Source organism: Triticum aestivum, chromosome 3B (genome assembly GCF_018294505.1).
Source record: "Triticum aestivum cultivar Chinese Spring chromosome 3B, IWGSC CS RefSeq v2.1, whole genome shotgun sequence".
NCBI lineage: Eukaryota > Viridiplantae > Streptophyta > Magnoliopsida > Poales > Poaceae > Triticum > Triticum aestivum.
In genome coordinates, this window is record NC_057801.1 from 730,998,701 (window position 1) to 731,009,220 (window position 10,520).

Genomic DNA, 10,520 nt, shown 5'->3' on the forward strand with positions numbered 1-10,520 from the left:
TTACCCTTTGAAATTATGTGTGATGCTAGTGATTATGCTGTAGGTGTTCTTTTAGGGCAAAGAGTTGATAAGAAATTGAATGTTATCCAGTATGCCAGTAAGACTCTTGATACTTCCCAGAGAAATTATGCTACTACTGAAAAAGAATTCTTAGCAGTTGTGTTTGCTTGTGTTAAGTTTAGACCTTATATTGTTGATTCCAAAGTTACTATTCACACTAATCATGCTGCTATTAAATATCTTATGGAAAATAAAGATGCTAAGCCTAGACCCATTAGATGGGTTCTCTTGCTCCAAGAATTTGATTTGCATATTATTGATAGAAAGGGAGCTGAGAACCCCGTTGCAGACAACTTGTCTAGGTTAGAGAATGTTCTTGATGACCCACTGCCTATTGATGATAGCTTTCCTGATGAACAATTAGCGGTCATTAATGCTACTCGTACTGCTCCTTGGTATGCTGATTATGCTAATTACATTGTTGCTAAATTTATACCGCCTAGTTTCACATATCAGCAAAAAAAAATTCTTTTATGATTTCAGACATTACTTCTGGGATGACCCACACCTTTATAAAGAAGGAGTAGATGGTTTTATTAGGCATTGTGTACCTGAGCATGAACAGGAACAGATCCTACACAAGTGTCACTCTAAATCCTATGGACGACACCACGCTGAAGATAGAACTGCACATAAGGTACTGCAATCTGGTTTTTATTGGCCTACTCTCTTCAAAGATGCCCATAAGTTTGTCTTATCTTGTGATGAATGTCAAAGAATTGGTAATATTAGTACACGCCAAGAAAGGCCTGTGAATTATTCTCTTGTTATTGAACCATTTGATGTTTGGGGCTTTGACTATATGGGACCTTTTCCCGCCTCTAATGGTTATACACATATTTTAGTTGCTGTTGATTATGTTACTAAGTGGGTAGAAGCTATTCCAACTAGTAGTGCTGATCATAACACTTCTATTAAAATGCTTAAAGAAGTTATTTTTCCAAGGTTTGGAGTCCCTAGATATCTTATGACTGATGGTGGTTCACATTTTATTCATGGTGCTTTCCGTAAGATGCTTGCTAAGTATGATGTTAATCATAGAATCGCATCTCCTTGTCATCCGCAGTCTAGTGGTCAAGTAGAGTTGAGCAATAGAGAGCTCAAATTAATTTTGCAAAAGACTGTCAATAGATCTAGAAAGAATTGGTCCAAAAAACTTGATGATGCATTATGGGCTTATAGAACTGCATACAAAAATCCTATGGGTATGTCTCCATATAAGATGGTTAATGGAAAAGCTTGTCATTTACCTCTAGAACTTGAACATAAAGCATATTGGGCTATTAAAGAGCTCAACTATGACTTCAAACTTGCCGGTGAGAAGACGTTGTTTGATATTAGCTCACTTGATGAATGGAGAACCCAAGCCTATGAGAATGCCAAGCTATTCAAAGAAAAAGTCAAACGCTGGCATGACAAAAGAATACAAAAGCGTGAGTTTAACGTAGGTGATTATGTGTTATTATTCAACTCTCGTTTAAGATTTTTTGCAGGAAAACTTCTCTCTAAATGGGAACGTCCTTACGTTATCGAGGGGGTCTATCGTTCTGGTGCCATAAGAATTAACAACTTCGAAGGCACAAGTCCGAGGGTGGTGAACGGTCAAAGAACCAAACATTATATCTCAGGTAATCCTATTAATGTGGAAACTAATATTATTGAAACCGTAACCACGGAGGAATACATAAGGGACACTTTCCAAAACGTTCCAGACTTCGAAAAGGAATAGGTATGTGGTACGGTAAGTAAACCGACTCCAAAACAATTCTAATGGCACTTTTTATCAGTTTTGGAATATTTAAGAATTTTAGGAAGAAAGAAGTAGTCCGGGAAGGACACGAGGCCTCCACGAGGGTGGAGGGCGCGCCCACCCTTACTGGGCGTGCCCCCTATCTCGTGGCCACCTCGTGTGCCTCCCGGACTCCATTTTCTTGCAGGTTACGTATTCTGGTCGGTAAAAATTCATTATATAAACTCCTGAAGGTTTTGACCACCGTACCACGCAAATATCCTCTGTTTTTGTTTCGAGCTGTTTCTGTTTCAGATCTAGAGCATCATGACGTCTCCAAGTGCTCCCAATGACAAGTTTTTCGAGAGGGTCATCAACCCCTATCTCGCGGAGGTGCTGCAACACCCTCAAACCATTGAGATGTGTGAGGGGGTGCTGCACATCCGCGATGTGGAGGGACCAAAGCATACCGGAAGCGTGGAGACAAAGCTCGAAGCTGTGGAGCAGCAAGTTTTCAAGTGCCAAGGGATGGTGGAGCATGGACTCAACGCCAACCAGATGATGATCATGGAGTTCACCAACAAGCACAAGCTAGATGCCAAAGTCATTGGGGAAACCATCTTCAAGCTTCAAGATAAAATCGAGCACCTCCAAGCCCAGATCTATGACCTGCAAAACCAGAACTGTGAGTATGAATATAGATTCAAGAGGGAGTTTGGCTGCAGATTTAAGGATCCTGGAGACTCGATCATCCTTCTATGATGGTGAGCCTATGCCTTGGAAGATGGATGACAAGCCTACATCATCAACAACTCCTACTTCACCACCTCCGAGGACATAATCATATGGGTATGGGCACTCCCCTTGGCAACTGCCAAGCTTGGGGGAGGTGCCCCGGTGTCGTATCACCATCACACTCCTATCTTTACCGTTTTATTTAGTTTGATCCTTTTAGTAGTATCTTGATCTAGTAGATTGAAGTTTTGATATCAAGTAGTTTTGAGTTTTGCTTTGTGATCTCTTTATGTAATCGAGTCCGTGAGCTATCTATAATAAAGATTAGTGTTGAGTCAAGGGCTTTGCTATCTTGCTATGATCTTGGGAAAGTAGAAAGAATAAAAGGGTTCATATTGATCTTATGGTTAGTGATGACTTCACACATAGAAAGTATGAGGCATAAAAGTTGTTGAGAGTTGATAAACGTAGTTTTGGTCATCGTTGCAATTAATAGGAAGCGATAAGGAAAGAGAGGTTCACATGCAAATATATTATCATGGACATCTTTTATGCTTGCGAGCACTCATTAAGTATGACATGCTAAAAGAGTTGATGTTGGACAAGGAAGACAACGTAATGGTTTATGTTTTCTCACATCTCAGTTAAAGTATATTGTCATTGACCTTCCAAACATGTTGAGCTTGCCTTTCCCCCTCATGCTAGCCAAACTCCTTGCACCAAGTAGAGATACTACTTGTGCTTCCAAATATCCTTAAACCCAGTTTTGCCATGAGAGTCCACCATACCTACCTATGGATTTAGTAAGATCCTTCAAGTAAGTTGTCATGTTGCAGGCAATAAAAATTGCTATCTAAATATGTATGACTTATTAGTGAAGAGAAAATAAGCTTTACACAATCTTGTTATGGAAGCAATAAAAGCGACAGACTGCATAATAAAGGTCCATATACAAGTGGCAATATAAAGTGACGTTCTTTTGCATTAAGATTTTATGCATCCAACCTTAAACGCACATGACAACCTCTGCTTCCCTCTGCGAAGGGCCTATCTTTTACTTTATGTTTTTAATTTATACTTGAGTCAAGGTGATCTTCACCTTTCCCTTTTTTTCATTTTATCCTTTGGCAAGCTCCTCGTGTTCGAAAGATCATGATACATATATCCAATTGAGTGTAAGTTAGCATGGACTATTATTGTTGACATCACCTAAAGGTGAATACGTTGGGAGGCAACACAATAAGCCCCTATCTTTCTCAGTGTCAGGCTGAAACTCCATAACCACAAGTATTGCGTGAGTGTTAGCAATTACAGAAGACTACATGATAGTTGAGTATGTGGACTTGCTGAAAAGCTCTATTCTTGACTCTTTTTGATGTTACGATAAATTGCAATTGCTTCAATGACTGAGATTATAGTTTGTTAGCTTCCAATGAAGTTTCTGAACCATGCTTGACATTGTGAATTGATCGTTACTTGATCATAAGAATTCATATGATAAAAGCTATATATATTGTTGTTATAAGAATGATCATGATGCCCTCATGTCCATATTTTATTTTTATCGACACCTCTATCTCTAAACATGTGGACATATTTTTCGATTTCGGCTTCCGCTTGAGGACAAGCGAGGTCTAAGCTTGGGGGAGTTGATACGTCCATTTTGCATCATGCTTTTATATTAATATTTATTGCATTATGGGCTGTTATTACACATTATATATCAATACTTATGGATATTCTCTCTTATTTTACAAGGTTTGCCATGAAGAGGGGGAATGCTGGCAGCTGGAATTCTGGCTGGAAAAGGAGCAAACATTCGAAACCTATTCTTCACTGCTCCAAAAATCCTGAAACTCTATGAAACTTATTTTTGTAATTAATAAGAATTATTGAGCGGAAGAAACACCTCAGGGGGCCCACACCCTGGCCAGGAGGGTGGGGGACGCGCCCACCCCTACTGGGCGCGCCCCCTGTCTCCTGGGCTCCCCGGTGGCCCTCCGGTGTCCATCTTCTGCTATATGAAGGCTTTTACCCTGGAAAAAATCGTGGGCAAACTTACGGGACGAAACTCCGCCGCCACGAGGTGGAACCTTGGCGGAACCAATTTAGAGCTCCGAGAGAGCTGTTCTGCCGGGGAAACTTCCCTCCGGGAGGGGGAAATCATTACCATCATCATCACCAACGATCCTCTCATCAGGAAGGGGTCAATCTCCATCAACATCTTCACCAGCACCATCTCCTCTCAAAACCCTAGTTCATCTCTTGTATCCAATCTTGTATCCAAACCACTAATTGGTACCTGTGGGTTGCTAGTAGTGTTGATTACTCCTTGTAGTTGATGCTAATTGGTTTACTTGGTGGAAGATCATATGTTCAGATCCTTAATGCATATTATTACTCCTCTTATTAGGAACATGAATATGCTTTGTGAGTAGTTACGTTTGTTCCTGAGGACATGGGTGAAGTCTTGCTATTAGTAGTCATGTGAATTTGGTATTTGTTCGATATTTTGATGAGATGTATGTTGTCTTTCCTCTAGTGGTGTTATGTGAATGTCGACTATATGACACTTCACCATTATTTGGGCCTAGAGGAAGGCATTGGGAAGTAATAAGTAGATGATGGGTTGCTAGAGTGACAGAAGCTTAAACCCTAGTTTATGCGTTGATTCGTTAAGGGCTAATTTGGATCAATATGTTTAATGTTGTGGTTAGGTTTACCTTAATACTTCTTTTGTAGTTGCGGATACTTGCAATAAGGGTTAATCATAAGTGGGATGCTTTTCCAAGTAAGGGCAGTACCCAAGCACCGGTCCACCCACGTATCAAATTATCAAAGTACCGAACGCGAATCATATGAGCGTGATGAAAACTAGCTTGACGATAATTCCCATGTGTCCTCGGGAGCTCTTTTCTCATTATAAGAAATTGTCCAGGCTTATCCTTTTCTACAAAAAGGATTGGGCCACCTTGCTGCACTTTATTTACTTTCATTGCTTGTTACTCGTTACAATTTATCTTATCACAAAACTATCCGTTACCTACTATTTCAGTGCTTGCAGAGAAAACCTTACTGAAAACCGCTTATCATTTCCTTCTGCTCCTCGTTGGGTTCGACACTCTTACTTATCGAAAGGACTATGATAGATCATCTACACTTGTGGGTCATCAGTCATGCACCGTCGTGAGCAGTGCAGCTCTCATAGGGAAATATTCTTTCTCTGCGACATCCCACGTATCGGCTGGCGTTTTCCACATCGTGTCTAGCTCCTCTTTCAGCAGCCCCAGATACAGATTGATGTCGTTTCCTGGTTATTTCGGCCCTTCAATTAGCATACTCATGTGAATGTACTTCCTCTTCATGCACAACCAGGGGGGAAGGTTGTACATCCATACAAACAAAGGCCAGGTGCTATGTGTGCTTCTCTGGCTGCCAAACGGATTGACTCTATCGGTGCTCGCGCCCAGCACGATGTTTCTTGGATCGTCCCCATATTCTGGGTGTTCGAAGTTCAATGCTTGCCACTGGCTCGCATCCTTAGGGTGACTCAGCATCTTGTCTTTTTTATTTATCTCCGGATCATTTCCGTCATCTTCTCGCTTCTTCTCCTCCATATCCACGTGCCAACGCAGGAGCTTTGCTACCTTAGGGTCCACGAAATACCGCTGCAGACAAGGAGTGATCGGAAAGTACCACACCACTTTTTGAGGAGCTTTCTTCTTCTTCTTGTATCGAGTGATGCCGCACACCGGACATATGGTAAACTCCGCATGCTCGTCCCGATAAATGATGCAATTGTTCATGCACACATGGTATTTCACGTGCGGTAAATCCAGAAGACACACGATTTTCTTCGCCTCCTCGAAACTGGTCGGGCACTTGTTCCCCTTGGGAAGACGTTCGTGCCAGAATGACATGTTCTCGTAGAAGCATGCGTCGGTTATTTTGTGTTTTACCTTCATCTCCAGAGCCATGAGAATTTATTTCAGGCGGGTATCCTCAGGCCTGCATCCTTCATACAATGGAGTAACCGTGTCTATCTCCAGTTGACCAGCTTGGCTTTCTCTCGGGCGGCAGCTCTTGCGTTATCCGTCTGCTTGAGAAGCAGCTCTTGAATATGAGGGTCCTGCACCCAGCCCATCGATGGTCCATCGTCGTCTGCTCCGGTATCTTCATCTTCATGATCATGCCCTTCGTCTGCTCTGGCATCTTCCTCATCATCATGTCCGGCATCTTCTACATGATGACTGTGTACTGCATCTACTTCGTGATCATGCCCTGGAGATTCTTCGTCTTCTCGCCCGCCCTCGCCGCGGTTGTCTTGCTGCCCTTCCTCATTTCTTGCCCGACCCCCGTGGACGACTTCATAATCATCTTCATCACCTTGCCACCGATAGCCATCCATGAAACCACGCAAGAGCAGGTGGTCCCGCACCTGTACGGAATCCGGGTCCATAAGGCTCTTCAGTTTGCATCTTCGACACGGACATCTTATCTCCATCTCGTTCTTTTGAAGCATCTCGGCCTTCGCAGAGCTCAAAAACCTATTCACGATGCCTTCGGTCATCGTGCGAACCATGGTCGCCTACGGGGTAGAGCAAAACGATATTTTAAAACCCAAATTTTTTTGGCATGACTTTGACTAAAAGTAGGGCCAAAAAGAATGTATAGTGCCAAATTCTCGCCGAAACGGAAATGAATCAATATTTCCAGCAAAATATTGGCAACTATCGCATTTCAAATACCGGTACCTGGAAACACAAACATATGCAACACCACAAACATACGTAGATCTAGGCCATAAAAAGTGCATGTGCACGTTGTTGGAGGGAGAAAAAAGTAGATCTACAACATAAAGAAAGCTTTCCCCTTACTTACCTATCAAAAAAAAGGAAATTTAACCATTTAATTTGGGTGAATCTATGGTGCAAATGAGGTGAGGAGGAGGAGACACCCGAGACAAGCTTGAAGGAGGAGGTGGAGAGAATAAAGTGGGGAAAGTGAGTGTGGTAGGTGGCTGTCCAAAATATCTAGCTGCTCCTAGGTTACTAACGGCGCACCACCTAACAATGCGCCATTAGTAACCCTTATGGCGCACCTGTTATGTGGTGCGTCATTACTAGTTTTGCAAAAAAAAATTGTTATTAGTGGCGCACCGTGTTTGTGGTGCGCCATTAATAGTTTGAACTAGTAACGCACGGTTGTCTGGTGCATCATTACTAGTTTTGAAAAAAAGTAAAAAAAATTGTTAGTAGTGACGCACAGAGTGTGTGCGCCATTATTAGTTAAAACTAGTAATGGCGCACTATACCCTGGTGCGCCATTACTAGTTTTGAAAAAATAATTTGTTAGTAATGGCGTACCGTGGTTGTGGTGCGCCCCATTAGTGATATGGACACAAATGACGTACCTACACATGGTGCGCCACTGCTATATAGCAGTGGCGCACCACATTTGTGATGCGTCATTAATGTCCATATTAGTTATAACATTTTCCTCGTAGTGCATATGTCACAACAGTATTTTTATGAAATATTGTCATGCTTATAGCGTTTTTTTGTTCGCCACCTTTTTTATTTTTTTTATGGCAGCCACGATTTGCCTAAGATTAAGGTTAGGCACTGCAAATCTAGTCATGGACCAAACAAGAATCGTCAAGAAATTTAGGGGACGGAGATCAGCTACTCACGGATCTGCTCTGCTACGGGCGGCGGCGGTGCCGATATCTCGAAGCGGAGGTAGCAGTCGGGGCCGAGGACCGCGGCCACGCTTCCTTGCACGGCGCCGGTGGTGGCCCCCCAGCTCCTGGCCATCTGCAGCGTCGAATCCCGCAGGCACCGGGCGCACTCCGGTGCGTCGCGGTCCGGCATGCACTGTGCCAGCACGTGCACCGTGTCGCCGTTGCTCGCCGTGGTGGTCGCGCTGGCGGAGGCCACCTAGCAGTTTGCGGGCCGTGGGACCAGGGACTGCGCCACGGCCACGAGGTTCTGCATGTCGGCGGCGTCAAGGCGCGGGACGGCGTCCCCGAAGAAGTTCCCCGCGCTGATGTCGTCGTCCGTGCCGGCGGAGGACGCGCTGGTGTCAGCGTAGCCCAGGAAGCAGCCGTCGTTCAGGAAGTCCGCGCGCCGGCTGGCGTCGCCGCACTGGTCGGTGATCTTTCTGCTGGCGTCGGACAGGCAGCGGAGGCACGGGTCGGGCGCGGTGTCACCGAAGCAGAAGCCGCGCACGATCGCGCCGCCGGTCCACAGAGAGGCGAAGCCCGTCCGCGCGGCGGCCGAGGGGAGGGCGTCGACGAGCGAGAGGAGGCTGCAGCTGCCGTTGACGGTGGGCGTCGGCGGCGGGCAACACATGGTCACGATGACCTCGGAGGTGGAGCAGCACCTGGTCACGATGACCTCGGAGGTGGCGCAGGTGAGCGCCGTCATGGCGGCGACGAGGGAGAGGAGGAGGACGAGGGGGAGGAGGAGGAGAGGGCGGCGGGAGCTAGAGAGCACCATGTGAGTGGGCGATCCGTGGAACGAGAAAGTGTGGTCGCTTTCGGGCCTGCCCACAGACGATCGAGAGACGAGGAGGAGTATAGAATGCGGCGACGCCGGCCCTTAGCTAAGATCGGCTCTGTCAAAGCCTCAAAGTCATGCCGAGCGTCGCATGGGTTTTGTTGCCTCATCCGTCCTTCGGAAGCTTTCCGCGCAATTTCCTAAGGGAAACGTTTCACGACGGGGCACCGGCCGAAGCTTCGGCCGGTCGCGTCCACGCGTGAACGTACCGAGTGACTCACCTAGCGACACGTAGGATGGAGGGCCCGCCCACGTGCGTCTTCTCCCTCCTGTTTCTCTTCTTCCTGTCGCTTGTCTCTCTCTCTCTCCGCTGCCATGGCCAAGCTTCGCCGGCCGGAGACCTCCCAGGGCGCTGCCGCCATGGGAATCAGCGGATCCGGCTGCCCTCGGCCAGATCTGCTTGGATCCGCGCCACCAGATCTGCTCCCGATCCCCTCTTTTCTCTCTCAGCCTAGCGCGCTGCTGGCCCTCTTCTTCCTTCCTCGGATTCCGCCGCCGGCCAGCCCAATCCCGTGCAGGTCCCCTCGCCCCCCTCCCCCCCTATACAAGTTCCCCCCGCACCGGCGAGCCTGAGCTAGAAGCCGCCATGCAACTGAAAAAGCTACAACCGTTCATGCGAAAGCTTCAAACTGTATTTGAAAAAGCTTCAACCGACGAAATAGATAAGTTTCATGCGAACACTAGAAAGAAAAAAAAGCTACAACCATCGGCTTGGAAAGCTTCAACTGTGAATTGAAAAGCTTCAACCCGCTTTATACAAGGCTTCAACCAACTGTATAGAAAGCTTCACCCCCAGGAGTACACAACGAAAAAAGATGCAATTGTCGACATGAAAACCTTCAACCGCATTTCTGAAAAGCTTCAACCGTAATTCTGAAAAGCTTCAACCGTATTTCTGAAAAGCTTCAACCGTATTTCTGAAAAGCTTCTACCAGAGACCGCGACAAAAAGCTTCAACCGTATTTCTGAAAAGCTTCAACCGTAATTCTGAAAAGCTTCAACCGTATTTCTGAAAAGCTTCAACCAGAGACCGCGACAAAAAGATTCAACCGTATTTCTGAAAAGCTTCAACCATAATTCTGAAAAGCTTCAACCGTATTTCTGAAAAGCTTCAACCAGAGACCGTGACAAAAAGCTTGAATCAGCAACTCACTATTGATGCAACTGACTACTACGGTGGCTTCCCGGCGGAGCTGCAACGGCGACGAACTCCAGGCACCGGCAGGGGTCGATTTTTGTTTGCTAAGGTCCATTTTTTTGCTGCATCAGAGGGGTGGGGGCCATGGGGCACCTGTGCTCCAACTGGCGAGCGGCGACGGCGAGCGGCAACGGCGAGCGGCGACAGCGAGCGGTGACGGCGACGGCGAGGGCGAGCGGCGAACGGCAACGGGGATGACGACGAGGTAGATGCCCATGGCTGGGTGTGGGGTGGCCCG

General features: G+C 46.0%; 1 pseudogene; it reads right to left on the reverse strand.

Annotated features, from left to right (window-relative positions):
• Positions 1–8,208: 8,208 nt before the first annotated feature.
• LOC123067768 (putative cysteine-rich receptor-like protein kinase 9) lies at positions 8,209–8,952 on the reverse strand (annotated as a pseudogene).
• Positions 8,953–10,520: the final 1,568 nt, after the last annotated feature.